Consider the following 17,839-nt stretch of genomic DNA (forward strand, 5'->3'; position numbering starts at 1 on the left):
AGGACTTCTGTCTGCTGCAGGTCGTGAGGAAGGAGGAAGGAGGAAGGAGGTATATCTCCCCTATTCAAGCCAGCTCTCTCAAGTTCTTTTCCCAGGCTGGGGCTCCCTGCAGTTTCCATAAAGTGCAGGCCTGTTCTCCTGAATACTGCAGCTGGCTATTGGCAGGGTCTGCTCTCCTGATCTCTTGACTGTAGGGTCAGCTTTCAGGTGAGGTAGGGGTGGGGAGGGAGGGTAGTTATGCACAGCCCTCAGACATCAACTTGGCCCCAGGTGGCAGCTCAGACTAGTGATGTCCGCCTGTTATTTTTTACGATAACGCTCCCGCAATTGCAGAGCCATGGACCTAGACATGACTTCCAGTGGCAGCCTAGGCCAGGACCTCACCAGAGTCCCAGGTGGCTTCACCAGCTACTCACATAAGGCTGTTACTCACTGTCCGTAAGTCTCAAGTTCTGTCTCTTTTCGTTGTGCCCACACCAGTCTATTTCTCTTTCTCTTCCATTACTCCATCACTTACTTGGTCCTCTGAGTGGTGCCTAGGATCTTGGAGAGTCTGGTGTTGTCTCAGAAGTGGTCTCCAGAGTGCTATGCCCTGCTCGTGCACTCTGATACTCAGCAGGGGTCATCTGTAGCATGGTCTACACGCCTTTCCCCCAAGGCCTGCACAGTGATAGACTGGTGTTCATCTCAGCCTAATTTTCTGTCAGGGCCCTATGGCACCAGTCTGGTTGTTCTTTCAGGCTCGCTCCTCATCCAGCCTGCCTGACTGCCTGTCTTGGGCTCACTCGTGCGTCTTGTTTGCTTTCCATTCATTTTGACTTGCCTAGCATATGACTGGTGCCCATCTCAGGCTAGCTCCCTGTTCCAGTGCCCTTTTTTTTTTTTCTGGGAATATTAGGCTTTTAATCATTCAGATGTTTATAGGTCAAAAAAAAAAAATATTAGTGTAAACATAGCCTTTCTCTGTTCTGCCACCTACTGTTGCATATGTGACACAGCAGCACTTCTGCAGTGCATCCAGGGGCAGGAATATGAGTTTTTGGAACTAAACCACCAATTAAAGAAAACACATGGTGGGACAAGTGGCTCTAGCTGTATACGTAGATGAGGATGGCCTAGTTGGCCATCAATGGGAGGAGAAGCCCTAGAGCCTGTGAAGGTTCTATGCCCCAGTATAGGGGAATGCCAGGACTGGGAATGGGAGTGTGTGGTTTTGGAGCAGGGGGAGGGGGACGGGGATAGGGGATTTTCAGAGAGGAAACTAGGAAAGGGGATAACATTTGAAATGTAAATAAAGAAAATGTCTAATAAAAAATAAATACTGGTAAAATTTTAAGTATAAAAAGAGTTTTTGATTTTGAAGGAAAAATTAATAAATAACTGCCTTTTGGAGTTCTGTCTTTAATTCTGTAAAAGAAAAATTAATGTTTAACAAGTCAATGGACAGAAAAAATGATATATCACTTAGTATTTATTTTTTCAGTGCATATTCCTTGGGACTGGATAACCAATTAGAGGCCAAATCCTTGGAGGATACCAATTCTTCCTCTCTCAGAAGTTATTAATTGCCTGTGTGTATTCATCAAGGAATGGAGCCCTATGAGATTCACCCTCCATATTGGCTTATCAACTGATGTTGTGGTTTAGACTTTGTCAAGCAGCTATTCTGTTCAGATTTCATAGGTGTTGTTCTCTCATATCTAGAAGATATGCTCTCAAGAAGAAATTCAGGTCTTCTGTCTTCTATAAGATTTATGTTCCTTATTCTGTGATATTTCCTGAAGCCTAAATGTAAGCATTTTGTTATATATGTATCAACAGAGGTTGGACCCCACATGGTCTGTTGTTTTCTTTTTGTTTGTTTGTTTGTTTTTTGGTTCTTTTTTTGTATTTTTTGTTTTTTGTTTTTGGTTTTTCGAGGCAGAGTTTCTCTGTATATCCCAGGGTGTCCTGGGACTCACTTTGTAGACCAGGCTGGCCTCGAACTCAGAAATCCACCTGCCTCTGCCTCCTTAGTGCTGGGATTAAAGGTGTGCTCCACCACGCCCGGCTGCTCTGTTGTTTTCTATGTATTTACTGGTTGTGGCTTTCTGTAATGGTGTCTATCTATGGCATAAAGAAGCTTCTTTGAGGAGAGGTGAGAGATAAACTTATCTGTGAACATACAAATAAGTATTTGAAATGCACTTCCTAATTATATATGTTCATGAAAGTGGGAGTAGGTTCTCCTCTAAAATCCACCACAGGTTTAAATCAGACATAATTTATTTCCTGTTAAGCAGGCTTTAAGTCTAATAGAGAGAAATGTTGGCAAGTGCAATTACTTCAACTAGTATCTCTTACCATGCTAGTAATTGCTTTGGGTCATAGGCATCACAGTTGTTATGAATATTAATTGTTTTTCTCCCTTGGACATTTCCATGAGGCCTTCTGGTATTATTAAAGACAATCCTCGGGGAGGCTTCTCAGGTCACATTAAGCTATAGTCCTTCAAGTCCTGTGTCTGATGAGCATGATGTCTTGAGACAGAAGAACTTACTTTCAACTTCTTGGAAGCAACCAAGATTAGGGAAGCAAAAATCTATCATCTTTAAGAAGTCTCTTGAATTCCCCTGAACAACTTGAAAGAAGATTTTTCATGTCTGGTACTGGAAGCTTTGTTAGATATTCTCTTGAACAAATCATCATGATAAGTGGCTAGTTTTATATGTACAACTGTGAGATATATATATATATATATATATCATATTAATGTTAGATCAATATGAAATGATGTAATTCCCTTTCAAATAACTTTACTATTATTTACCCTTCTTCTGTTTTTCTCCTTTAATTGTCTTCCTTCCTCCCACTAGAGTTAAAGACACGTTCACCACCATTTCCCATTTCCCCTTGATATCCTCTGTATCTTGCTGTTTTCCACTTTAGAACTCTTCTTTATCCATGGCCCCATTTAACATTCCTGATTTTTGAGATTATTTCAGACAATATATTCATATCTGAGTATTTGGAGCTAGAAACATGAAATAGGGGAAACATATAGCTTATGTCTTTGTGTGTGGATTATCTTACTCAATGTAATATTTCCATGAGCTTATCTGCAAATTTCAGGATTTTGCTTTAAATCACTCTAGCTGAATATTAAAAACTGTATATACACTACATTTTCCTTGCCTCTTTATTGGTTGAAGAAAGTTTAGGTCATTACTATCACTCCTCGCAGCAGAGAGCATGCTGAACAAATACCTGTAGAGTAGCATGGTGAATCCTTTGGGCCATGGAATGTTCCAAAGATGGGTCATATGGTAGATATTTTTTAACTTGTTGAAAATTCTCTGCACTGATTTCCATCCTGGCTGTGCTAGGTCACAATAACATCAAGAGTGAGTGTGAGTTCTCCTTTCTCTACTTCTCAAAATTTAGGGTTTTGTTTGTTTGTTTGTTTATCTTGGTCAATCTGACTGGGGAAAGATGAAATCTCAAAGTTTCTTAATTTTTATTTACCTTTTTAATAGATATCTTGAACATTTTTTGTGATATGTCATAGATATTTTTTTCTTCTTCTAGGAACTCTGTATTCAGATCCACAGTTGGTTTTATAATTTGGATAGTTGTTTTCTTGATTGATTGTTCTTTTCTTTTATTTGTTTTATATTATAGATATTTATCCTCTACCATATCATAAATTCTCTTCACTCTTTAGGTTTCCTCTTAATTTAAATATTTCCCTAATTTTACAGAATTTGTCTTAGTTTCTGTTTTTCTGTGGTCTGCCTTATCAGTTGACAGCCTTTTAATGGAATCCTATTCAGAAAGACCTTTCCTATACCTGTATCATGTATAGTACATGTTCTATTCTAACAGTTTCAGCATTTATTGTTTCATGCTGAAGTTTGTGATCCATTCAGACTTAAATTTTATACAGGAGCACATCAATGACTAATTTAATTCTTATGCACATATAATTTCATGTTCTACATGTGACATGGGCATACAGATTTTTTCTGAACCATATGTTTCAGATGGTGCCTTTTCTTCAATATGTATTTTTGTCATCTTTGTTTCTATTAAATGCATATAATTACATGAGATCATGTCTGGGTTTTCTATTTTGTTCCATTAGTTTAAATATCTCTTTTCTGTGAATACCATGATTTGGTTGTTGTTATCATAGCTTTGTAATATATATTGCAGTCTGGAACAGTAGTCCCAGAATTTTCCCTTCTGCTTTTGTTGTTGGTGGTCGTGTTTCTTTTTACCTATTCATTTGAATGTGTGTATGCCTGCAAGTGTGTGTGTGCGTTTGTATGATTTCATATGTACTCCAGAACTTTATTTTTGTAAAGGATATTGGGAAGATTCTGATTGGGATTCACTTAAATGTGCAAATTGGGTTTTTTTTGTAGAATCTTCATTTCATAATATTAATTCTAACAATTTAAGAGCACTGAACATATTTTCATTATCTATTCCTTTCCATTGGGGTACAAAGTTTTCTTTATAGAAGTCTTCCATCTCCTTGGTTAGGATCATTTCCTAGATATTTTTTGAGGGTATTGTGAATGGGAGTGTGTTCATGATCCCTTCCTTTTTCTTTTCTTTTCTTTTCTTTTCTTTTCTTTTCTTTTCTTTTCTTTTCTTTTCTTTTCTTTCCTTTCCTTTCCTTTCCTTTCCTTTCCTTTCCTTTCCTTTCCTTTCCTTTCCTTTCCTTTCCCTTCCCTTCCCTTCCCTTCCCTTCCCTTCCCTTCCCTTCCCTTCCCTTCCCTTCCCTTCCCTTCCCTTCCTTTCCTTTCCTTTCCTTTCCTTTCCTTTTCTTTTTTACACTTTTTAAAAATAAGGAATTTTCTTCATTTACATTTCAAATGCTATCCCAAAAGTCCCCCAGACCCTCCTCTCCACTCCCCTACCCACCCACTCCCACTTCTTGGCCCTGGCGTTCCCCCATATTGAGGCATATAAAGTTTGCAAGACCAAGGGGCCTCTCTTCCGAATGATGGCCGACTAGGCCATCTTCTGATACATACGCAGCTAGAGACATGAGCTCCAGGGGTACTGGTTAGTTCATATTGTTGTTCCACCTATAGGGTTGCAGACCACTTTAGCTCCTTGGGTACTTTCTCTAGCTCCTCCATTGGGGGCCCTGTGTTCCATCCAATAGCTGACTGTGAGCATCCACTTCTGTGTTTGACAGGCCCCGGCATAGCCTCACAAGAGACAGCTATATCAGGTCCTTTGAGCAAAATCTTGCTGGTGTATGCAATAGTGTCAGCATTTAGAGGTGGATTATGGGATGGATCCCCTGGTATGGCAGTCTCTAGATGGTCCATCCTTTTGTCTCAGCTCCACACTTTGTCTTTGTAACTCCTTTGATGGGTGTTTTGTTCCCAATTCTAAGAAGGGGCAAAGTGTCCACACTTTGGTCATCGTTCTTCTTGAGTGTCATATGTTTTGAAAATTGTATCTTGTATTTTGGATATTCTAAGTTTCTGGGCTAATGTGCACTTATCAGTGAGTACATATCATGTGAGTTCTTTTGTGGTTGGGTTACCTCACTCAGGATGATGCCCTCCAGGTCCATCCATTTGGCTAGGAATTTCATAAATTCATTTCTTTTAATAGCTGAGTATTCCTGACCTTTGCAAGACTTTTATCATGAATGGGTGTTGGATTTTGTCAAATGCTTTCTCTGCATCTAAGGAGATGATCATGTGGTTTTTGTCTTTCAGTTTTTTATATAGTGGATTACGTTGATGGATTTCCGTATATTAAACCATCCCTGCACCCCTTGAATGAAACCTACTTGGTCAGGTTGGATGATTGTTTTGATGTGTTCTTGGATTCGGTTAGCGAGAACTTTATTGAGTATTTTTACATCGATATTCATAAGGGAAATTGGTCTGAAGTTCTCTATCATTGATGGATCTTTCTGTGGTTTAGGTATCATAGTAATTGTGGCTTCATAGAATGAATTGGGTAGAGTACCTTCTCTTCTATTTTGTGGAATAGTTTGTGAAGAACTGGAATTAGATCTTCTTTGAAGTTCTGATAGAACTCTGCACTAAACCCATCTGGTCCTAGGCATGTTTTGGTTGGGAGACTATTAATGACTGCTTCTATTTCTTTAGGGGATATAGAACTGTTTATATCATTTATCTGACCCTGATTTAACTTTGGTACCTGGTATCTGTCTAGAAATTTGTCCATTTCATCCAGGTTTCCAGTTTTGTTGAGTATAGCCTTTTGTAGAAGGATCTGATGGTATTTTGGATTTCTTCAGGATCTGTTGTTATGTCTCCCTTTTCATTTCTGATTTTGTTAATAAGGATGCTATCCCTGTGTCCTCTAGTGAGTGTGGCTCAGGGTTTATCTATCTTGCTGATTTTCTCAAAGAACCAGCTCCTCATTTGGTTGACTCTTTGAATACTTCTTCTTGTTTCCACTTGGTTGATTTCTCCGATGAGATTGATTATTTCCTGCAGTCTACTCCTCTTTGGTGAATTTGTTGTTCTAGAGTTTTTAGGTGTGTTATCAAGCAGCTAGTATGTGCTCCCTCTAGCTCCTTTTTGGAGGCACTCATAGTTCACTATGAGTTTTCTTCTTAGAAATGCTTTCATTGTGTCCCATAAGTTTGGATATGTTGTGACTTCATTTTCATTAAATTCTAAAAAGTCTTTAATTTCTTTCTTTATTCCTTCCTTGACCAAGGTATCATTGATTAGAGTGTTGTTCAGTTTCCATGTGAATGTTTTCTTTCTATTATTTATGTTGTTATTGAAGATCAGCCTTAGTCCATGGTGATCTGATACAATGCGTAGGATAATTTCAATATTTTTGTATCTGTTGAGGCCTGTTTTGTGACCAATCATATGGTCAATTTTAGAGAAGGTACCATGAAGTGCTGAGATGAAGGTATATCCTTTCATTTTAGGATAAAATGTTCTGTAAATATCTGTTAAATCCATTTGTTTCATAACTTCTGTTAGTTTCACTGTGTCCCTGTTTAGTTTCTGTTTCCATGATCTGTCCACTGATGAAAGTGGTGTGTTGAAGTCTCCCATTATTATTGTGTGAGGTGCAATGTGTGCTTTGAGCTTTACTAAAGTTTCTTTAATGAATGTGGCTACCCTTGCATATGGAGCATAGATATTCAGAATTGAATTCCTCTTGGAAGATTTTACCTTTGATGAATGTTGGATTTTGGTGGGACCTACTAAGTTGATTTTTTATATTGTAATTTTACATTAAGATCTGGGCAAATGAACTTCTTTCACTAGATTGCTTGATATAGACAGAGCAGGTTAAGGTAGTACTCAGGGTGTGCCACCTGACCCAAAGTAGTTTGGAAAGGTGCAGGTGGGTTCACTAGTCTGTTTAAGGAACTTGGTTGTGGAACACAGTGTATGTCTAGGTATTAGGGAGCATGCTGGTTTAGTAGGTTGAACAGGCAAACCTAGCAGTCTGTGTCAGAACAGAGGATATGCAGATTGGGGTATGCTTGAAAGTTGGATATAGATTGATCATGATAAAGTCAGGAATACATAGAGCATTGGACTGGTGTAGAAGATTTATATATTGGACTGAAGACATAACATTGGTATTGGTGCCAGCTCAGAAAAGGTTCCCAGATGTGAGAACCAGGTAAGGTCTCAGGATTGAGCATGGTACAGGCATGGTGAAGTCAAGTGGAAGGACTCAACAGGCTGTGCCATAGCACAGAATGTGTTGGATGGGGTAGGACTGGATGCTGGTTATCATATGATGGAATAAGAACAGGTAGACATGGCCTAGAGGTGGAGAACATGGGAAGCTGGCTGCTACTTTTTGCTGTATCTAGTACTCCTACATTTAAAACAAATCAAAGCATTGAATTTCAGCCAGGATTTGAAATATATTCCACATTATCAACATCCCCGTTCCTTGTCCCATTGCTTTTTTCTTCTCTTTCCTCTCCTTTTCTTTATCCTTCTTCTTGTCTTTTTCCTTTTGGTTTTCAAGTCCCTTCTTTATTTAAATGTGATTGAAAAGATAAAGCTACCTCGTTTTGTACTCAATAATATATATATATACATATATATATATATATATGCATGTATTATATGCATGTATTATATATACATATATATGTAGATATGTGACATATGATATGTAGTACATAATAATATATGATACATGATGTATGATAGAAGGAAACTGACATCTCAAATGTTTTCATCTATCACAGAACTAAAGAAATGCCTCCTGTAATCATAAAATTTGCATGAAAAAACATTTTCCTTATCTGGAAGTAACTTTAATAGCTAGAGTAAGTATTTAGCAGGTTAGTAAATTGTAAGTTTAAAGAATTATGTTCTATTGCAGTAGACAAATTTGGGAAAAATAATTTGAATGTGTATTATCAAATTAAAATATATTTGCTTTAAGCCTTGTGTCTACATAACACCTCAGATATGAGGTTTCATGGATAGTAATGAATAAAGCAACTGACAAGCAATGCCATGGTTGCTTAAGTGATATCTCTTTTAGACCTTTCCTGTACCTGGAGCTAGCTCAATATGAAGCTGGCCCTCCTGGAATCTTCCTTCTGAGCTTGAACACTGAGGTTTAACAGAGACTGCTTTACTATAATTCCAGTTTTCTCTGTTTCCAGCCTGCTTGAAATCAGGGCTCTTCAAGAGAATTATTCACTTGCTAGCTATGCCTTTTGGAATAGAGTCCTGATTTAGAATTTAAATAGATAAATACAGATACACACACACACACACACACACACACACACATACATACATACATACATACATACATACATACATACATAGGCATATGCAAAGAGATGTTATTAACTGATGATGTGAAAAGTCCTTCAAGTGGATACTGTAGACAAATTAGAAGGACAGGTCAAGAGAGTGTCTTACAGTCATCCCAGGTAATTCACTCTCCTTTCTGTGTTAACCTTTGAGTGTGTGCCCTGCTGACAGTGGCTGTGTTTAGTGATAGATAGGACAAGGACAGTATGTTTGAAACACCTCTGTAGATAGTGGGGATACTGGGTGTCCTTATAAGCTGCTTGAATGAGAGACTGAAATGGGAAAAACCTCTCAGTAAGCAGCTTCTCACCTAGTTTTGAAAACTTTTGAAACTTTTTCCTGACAATAGTGTTTCTGTCATGAGTGAAGTTATTGTTTCACATGCCTCATAGTAGGCTTAGTTTTAGTGAAGAATTAGCATTATGTGGGATATGGATTTGGGGGATCTAACAGAGAAATAGTTAAAATTCACTCATTTAGATGTTTGGCAGTTAGTTATTTACCACCAAGAAAAACAAAATATATCATTTAATTATGCATTTGAAAGAATGAAGATAAGAATTTTCCCCAACAACTTGTGAAAAATCATGGCTTACATCAAGAGAGGACTGAATAGAAATTCTAGACCATGTACTTATACATGGTCTGCCTATCTCAGCCACAAAAGGTCTCAAAGGACAACTACATACCTGGGTGACAATGGAATAATATGGCTGTATCTAATTTGTATTTAGTATCTCCTCAAGGGCAAACCACAAATAAAGACAAATAACATTGGTCTCATAGTTGTCTCGGGTCAAGTCTTAGAGGTAGAACTCTCCTTATATTTATTTTTTTGTACATATAAAAAGCATTATTTCTCCAAACTCAAGTTGACATTGATACCTTGAATGAATTTATTTCCCCAGGGTGCAACGTTTATTCTTAGAAGATAGTGCTCTTCAGCTATGCCACTATATCTATTAGCTAGCTAACTGTTTTACAGGATATATCTGTTTTACCCGGTAGCTTTTCTTCAGTTGGGAATCAGTGAACTAGATAATATATTTAAGTGAACAGCCAGCAGATGGTCAGGCTGAGATGAGACCATATGGCTGAATATATCATTTGGTTCAATCTTCCATTGGCACGGAAGGCATATTCATCTTAATATTCCCCTTTAGCACCTGGTTTAAGAGGGTAAAAGATTTCTATCAATCCTAAGGAAGAACTAAGTCCATTATTAAAACAATTTCATGCTCACATTTAAATAAACTTTGAGTTTATTTTTTTAAAAAAAGGCAGACCACAAAGAAAATCTATCACAGAAACTTTTCTTCCATTTGTTTTCCAAAATGCAAACAACTGGGAGATCTTTAGCCAGAATAAATTCATTAAGGTTAGGTATTTTCATTTCTGTTATTTCTTTTTCTCACATTAGAATTTCACCTTTACAGAGTGGTATTTAGGAATATATATATATATATATATATATATATATATATATATATATATATATATATCCTCATCTGGCAGGGGAAAATAAATGTGAATGATTATATATAAAACAAATAGAGAACACTAGATTTTTCTGGTAGTGCAGGCATTGTTAAAGAGGAAAAAGAGCTCTAGATGCTTATATTTTAAGGGAGCAATTATATATATATATATATATATATATATATATATATATATATATATACATATATATATATATATATATATATAGTTAGATAGATAGATAGATAGATAGATAGATAGATAGAGATAGATAGATAGATATAGATAGATATATTTAACGAAGTAGGTAAAAAGTCAATCAAATCTGAATAAGTGATGACAGTTGTAGTGTATAGAGGATGCAATCTGGGTATCTACATTATTAGAGCTTACCCTCAGCACTGAGGATCTAAGGGGGTGCTGTATGGATCAGTTATGTGAAACTGCTTTTGCAGTCACATAGACTTAAAACAAACAAACAAACAAAACAAACAAACAAACCAAACCAAACCAAACCAAACCAAACCAAACCAAACCAAACCAAACCAAAACAAAACAAAACAAAACAAAAAACACACACAAATTCCTGCGCTAGGTTCTTGCTGTCTGAGTAGTAAAGAAATATTTTTAATTATCAGCTAAGAAACTTATTCCACATGTTCTACAAACCTTAATGATGGAAAACAAAGAAAGTGTCTTTAGTGTGGAGGATCATACACTTCTCTAAAAACAAACACAAGAGGCTTCACTAGAACTTCAAGTCTCTGATGTCTCCCTTTTGCATTTCAAAACTCAACTTGGATGAAAGACTTTCTTCACTGTAGCAGCTTCATTGCAGGAAATTTTAATAAAAGTAGCAGAGTGCATTCTATCAGGAAAGTCAAAATGTGAGAAAGTTGTTTTACTGCCAAGGTAAATTTTCTTGCCCTCCTCAGGCATCAACTTACACTTGAATAACAGACCTTTCTGTTACTACATTTTGTGATTTCTAAAACTTTACATATATGGAATTTTATTAGATTTCCTCTTTTTTTCAAAGAAAATCAATATCTCTTTATTGCACTAAGCTCACAAATAAAAACATCACAGTGTTAAATTAAAGTAGCCACTCAAATATTTTTGCCTGGTCTGAAACTTTGCTTAGGGCTTTCCACTTCCACTGCCAATTATACCTTTTATATATTTATATACCATAAATAGAAAACAAACTATGATAAAGTTTTGCCTAGAAAAATAATTTTATATTTTTCTTATAACCTATGAGTCCTTTTGCTGTTGTTCCCAATGTCCTTCCTCACTACCTAATATTGTCCTTTCTTGATCACTTTATATTTGGAAATAAATTATTTTCTAGTGTATCTTGCAGTCAGTCTATTCTTAAAGGATATCGCAGCAGGAATTTGTTAATTTTTTAAAAAAGGTTTGCTTTTAATTTTAATCATGTGACTGTGAGTATAAGGGTCATTGCAGACCACAAGTGTGGATCATAGGTTTTATTGTCATAAAGAGTGCCCACATGAACAAACGTGTATATGCATTTGTGATTATATGATGGTTTTTTGCAGTTATTTTAAATAAATAACTATGAATGAGTACACATGCAAGATTACATCAAATGACTTATTTTCTTATTGGTTTTGAATTTCCTTTTAAGTGACCCAAAACTTATAAAACACTAACTTATTCAGTTAACTTATAGCATTTAACACATTAATAACAGATGCAGTCACAATCTACTTCTAGTTCTCAAATATCTGCCTTACCTGAAGAAGAAATTCTACATGATCGTTAGTAACTTCTAGACCTGCTCACATCTTCTAGATACACCTAGCCTACATTATCTCTTACCTTGCTTGGCTTGTTCATACTAACAGAATCACTATTCATATTCTGCCTGGCTTCTTTCTCTTAGCAAAATGTTTTTGAAGTCCATGTGTACCACGGATGCTATCACCATCACAAGCTGCATCTATATAGATAAGCACACATTCCAATATTTGTTGGCCTCTAGGAATCACTGAACAAGCCACCCAGACATTTATTTCAGTTAAATTGAGATGCTTTCTTGACTGCCACACTCCAAGACATGTCATCACATGTCAGACCAGGAAGCTGACTGTGACGGAGAGTAAAGCTCCTATAGTGCTTTTTATGCCTGGGATCTACAATCATCCGTGCCAACTTGCGCCAACTTATTCACCTAATCAGGATTTAGGGATTGGAGACTTCCTTAGGAACATATCTTTGTTATACACTTATCCTGCTCTGATTGGTTGGGGTTTCAACTGTGGCAGGGGACTTAGCTTGTATAATATTCATGTCTTAACTTGTTAGCCAAGATGTGGCTTGTCTAATATTCATGTCTTAACTTGCCAACTTGGATGTCATTGATGCATGTACAAGATTTTTCTGCTAAGTAGGATGTCAGTTCCCAGGGAGGTCTTGAGAACTTAAACTTTTCACAACCCCTACTCAAAAGGGAACTCTTATATCAAATACCTTCTTATACTGGTGCAGGTGTCTCTCTTATGTTGGCATCTGTCCCGGGGGCATCTTATAAAAGCAAATACCATAAAAGCTTATACACATATACAGGAAGTTGTGCTGGTTGGTTGTTTAGGGTCCAAATTATTGGGGGTAACTATAGAAAGCAGTTCTATTTACCTCTTTTATGATTGGTGTCCAAGGACACAGAACATAACAGAATCTGAAAGTTGGGCATAAAAAAGTTTCCTAGTAACAGCAGAAACAACATATGAAAAAGTTTCCTTATGTCATTAGTATCAGCACAAAATGGCAGGCTAGCCAGGTAATAGTTACCTAGGCCTTAACATTCCATTTAGGTTTAATATTTTTCTTAGGCCGTAACAGTATATCTTATAATTATTATAGCATACAATTTTCACTACCATATAAGAAATGAAAATAAAAGTTTCTGGCTTTTATGTTTACTTCTTTCATTTCTTTTCCTGGAGATTTTACTTCATATATCTTGAAGTTACTATGCAGTTTCCTTCCATTCCAATCTAAAGAATCCCTTTATTTGTAAAGAAAATCCAGTAATAATCAACTTAGTTATCTCCGTACTTTCAACAACAAATATTTGTGTTTTAAACCACAAAGTTCTACAACTGTTTGTAAATGGTCTTATTACAGCAACAATTTACATAAAAATACTGATCACAAGAGTAAGAAGCAGCTACATAAACACCCCATTCATGATATTGGTTTGGGATGAGATAGTGGGTAGTGAAGAAAGGAGTAGGTTGTCAAAGGTAAAATGTTACTGTTACTTGAAAGTGAAAATAAATAAACAAACAAACAAAACAAAATAAAAACTTGTGCCCTTGGTTCATTAGGTACAGAAACTTTTCAGAAAACGATTGATAGAATTAGATGGTTTACCACTAGTTTAGTTTGATGGTTTAAGGCAGTAGCTTACAAAAAAGTAGTTGGAATAAAACACGAAAACAGATGCCCAGAAATTTTAGGATTTTAAAAGACAAAATAAAAAAATTTTGTGTCTACGTTTATAAGATAAACTTAAGAACTATTTAGATTAATGTGGAAGGATAGTAGAACACAGGTGATATGAAAGGGAAAGGGTAATAATGGGTGGGGTGAAGTTTAAATAAGGAGGTGAATAGGAGGTCCAGAAGACGGGTCTGGGAAAGTTTAACTAATAATAAAGATGCTTGAAATGGCCATATGGAAACTTACTATTTTATAAATGTCATAATAACACTCACCACCCACACATACACACAATTGAAATAGACTTAATCTACATGGGGAACAATGCTTTTCACAGAGCCAAAAGTTGCTAAATAAAAAGCTCTATCCCAGGTTTAGGATACTTCACCTCAAATAACTGCTTATGGGAGGTCCTATGGATCCTCAAAATTATATAGGCTATTCCCAATGCTCCTGGCTGACCACCAAAACTTGATGGGAAGACACTATTTTTGAAGAAAGCAAACAATTTTTTCACTGAACCAAATAAACAGGAACAGAAAAAATCAAACAAGTACTAAGCTTCTAGCTTCTTCCCCCTGGCAAGATTTTATTAGACCAAAAAGTGCCATGCAGAACACTGGGGGGTGTGGTGGGGGAGGCATTACCAATTTTTCCTAGCTGTGAACACTATAAGGTACAAAAAACCTAGCAAGATATTCTCATCGGCACAATACTGCTATGAAGTTATATTAGTCAGGATACATACAAAGTGTATTACAGTGACCTACGAGATGTAGTCCACCAGTGGCAGTATCCCAATCAAAAGGCTAAAGTCTATTAGTTGTTTACTCTAAGACTGTCCCAGAAGTCCCACTCTGAAGTCTTGGAGAATTCCTACCTAGATGCTGGTCTCAGTTTACCCTATAATTCTGAAGAGTAGCTTCTAGTTCTAGCATAAGTATGCCTAAATAACCAGGATAGATGAACTTGCCAGTGAAAGTGAGAACAAGAAGGCAAAAAGGGAAAGCTACCTTCTTCCACATCTTTTTATGTAGGTTGCCACTACAGGGTGTGACTCAGAATTAGGGTTGGCCTTCCTATCTAAAATAATCCATTAAGAAAATTCCTCACAGGTGTGCTAAGTTGATTCCCAGATGACAGGAACCCCTTTCACATGTCCCAGCGAGTGGTGATGATGGTGGTGGTGGTGCTGGCTTTTATCTAACCCTAAAAATCTGTAGTTCAGCTTCGGTTCATTTGCAGATATAAGGACTGTATGGATTTATGAATGTCCACACAAAAAATTTGTCTTTTGAGTATCAAAGTTCATTTCACCTGAGGACTTTAACAGAGGACTCCTCCCCACTCCCACTGTTGCAGGGCTGCCCTCTCTTTTCGTTTGCCTGAGGGAATTAACCCCTCATTGTCCGCTGAGTAGGCCATAACTTCCCCTGAAGGAGATGCCAAACAAAGCAATACTGACATCACTCAGTACTAAGTACTTGCCTTTAGGCTTATAACCAGACTTAAGGCTAAGCAGATTCCTAGAAGTGTGCCCTAGGAAAAGTGTTACCATAAGGATATATGCTATACCACCAAAGAACTAAATGAGTTTACTAATTCATTTATATTAACATCTGTGGAATATAGGTGGGACTGGATTTTAAGGGTAATAGTGGTAGTGGCCTTCAACTACACCAGGCTGAATTTATTTACATGTGTTCACTGACTTGAAATTCTAGGTTTAATATGGAAGACTAAACTACTTTCCTCCCATCCTCTCATTTTTGTCCTATATACCCTTGGTTCTGTCCAGTCTGCTTCTTTTTCTTTGTGCTCTAGACTTCTCTAGATGCCTATGAATATATATTTTAAAATTTTTATTCACAATAAAAACCTTCTTGTAGAGGAAAATGTTCAGTGATTTTTTTTTTGTTATTGCACTCCATCAAATACAAGTGTAATTGTTGAGTGCCTTACAGTCCATAGTCAAAAATTTGTGAGTACTTATCTGTACGTGCAGTTTTTTGAAAGACGCAACTACTGTAAGAAGGTCTCAATGTTTTTGTTTGCTTTTGGATTTTCAGTTACTTATTCTGCTCTTTAAAAATGGTTCTCTTAATATTATTCATATTTTCTCAGGCCGGAGACCATTCCATTTCACTTCCTCTGGGGATCCAAGCAGAGCAGAGTCCCTAGGGCATTGCTTGCTTTGTCAACTTCAGCCCCTCTGGCAAAAATGCAGAATCCTTTCAATTATTGCTTAGTAGCTTCTGTTGGAAGCAGTTCTGAAATGACTTTTCTTTTGAGATCCAGGAATTCATCCAAAAGGAGAGAGAGACACACACACACAGACACACGCACGCACACACACACACACACACACACACACACAGAGAGAGAGAGAGAGAGAGAGAGAGAGAGAGGGAGAGAGAGAGAGAGAGAGAGAGAGAGAGAGAGAGAGAGAGAGAGAGAGAAAATGGTGCATGAGAGCAAAAACTTTAACTGAAATCTGGAAAACTGATTTCTTCTTCAGAAAACAAGGCACTTTCACATACCTAACAGCTCTTCTCTCCACAGGATTCCTTTTCTCCACAATTGAAGGGACTCTGGCTAGCTTGAGTGCCCTGGACATGGCTCTGGCAGTCCCTATTGCCTCTACTTTGGTAAAAACTGTGACTATATATATATATATATATATATATATATATATGTGTGTGTGTGTGTGTGTGTGTGTGTGTGTGTGTGTAGGAAAACAATTATATATATATATATGTGTGTGTGTGTGTGTGTAGGAAAACAATTATATATATATATATATATATATATATATATATATGTGTGTGTGTGTGTGTGTGTGTGTGTAGGAAAACAATTTTAATGACTAAACAAAGCAACATGAGGCAAAAAAATCTATAAAACATTACAGAGTTCATTTTGTGTTGATCATCTTCTGCTGAACATGAGGCATAACCTTATGTATGATATAATGCCCAGTAAGTCCCCACTGGAAAAAAACTAACTTATTGGTTAGGAATGGGAAATCCCTTTCATTTCTCCCTTTCAGTATCATGACCCCATCTGATACTTGAACCTATGAAGCCAATGTGAATACTGCACAGTCTCTGTGAGTACATATACGCATCAGTACTGTTGTCTTTCAAAAATAATGTTTCAATTTTGTCATCTATACCCTTTGGTTCTTATAATATATCTATCTCTTCTGTACAGCTCCCTGACTCCTTAAATAATAATTTATGCTGTCACAGAAGCCAGAGACCTTGAACATGTCACAATGAACACTTGCAAATGAAGAGGGGTACACGGTGGGACACACTGTGACATGCTACAGCTTCCATGATCACATGTTTGCCAGGCTTTGCTTTGTTCGTTTTTGTTTACGAATGCTCTTTTATTTAGGAGGAGGAGGGAGGTGTAAGGGAGGGGCTTAGAAATGAGGCGATGGGATGTTTTGAAGGACTGAGGTATATGATGTAAAACTCACAAAAAATCAATAAAAGTTAAATAAAAATAAAATAATGCAAAATTTTAGTTGAAAAATACAGACATTACATTCTTAAAGCTAGCTAGAAAGGTCCATTTTCTGATTTCGCCACTTCTTCCCCTTGAGACTGATTACCAAGGTCTGGCTATGAAAGTACTGAAGTGCAGCAATCAGAAGCCTCATTTAGTTCACCTAATTAACATGCCAAATATAATTAAATACCTCATTCTAATACAGGGGATTCTTCCTTTACATTTATAAACCACCATTTTCCTCTGTGCCATTCTAACTCTTCTCTAACCAGAGGCAATCCTCTGTTCCTCTCTGGGACAAGTATCCATACTACTTTTCCCTTTTACCCCTCTTCTTCTCCCTTGTCTTCTTATCTCTTGTCCTTTTCTCTTATTCCTTGCCCTTTGTCCCTTTTTAACATGTAAGTGTCCATGGTGCTAAGAACTTTGCCTTGGGGGTTCTGACCTGATACCTTTCGCTTACAACAATAGATCCACCCACATCCTTCTCTTCCCACAACCACTCCTTTATACTTCCAGAGTAGAAGATTCTTACATATTACCAGAGTCATCCTGTTTATCTT

The 17,839-nt window shown here is 36.9% G+C and overlaps 1 non-coding gene across 1 annotated transcript; it reads right to left on the reverse strand.

Annotated features, from left to right (window-relative positions):
- Window positions 1–890: 890 nt before the first annotated feature.
- Gm25653 lies at window positions 891–1,028 on the reverse strand. The gene has a single exon (XR_003955532.1). It is a non-coding gene; the product is annotated as a small nucleolar RNA SNORA17 (small nucleolar RNA).
- Window positions 1,029–17,839: the final 16,811 nt, after the last annotated feature.

This window comes from Mus musculus, chromosome 4 (genome assembly GCF_000001635.26).
Source record: "Mus musculus strain C57BL/6J chromosome 4, GRCm38.p6 C57BL/6J".
Lineage (NCBI taxonomy): Eukaryota > Metazoa > Chordata > Mammalia > Rodentia > Muridae > Mus > Mus musculus.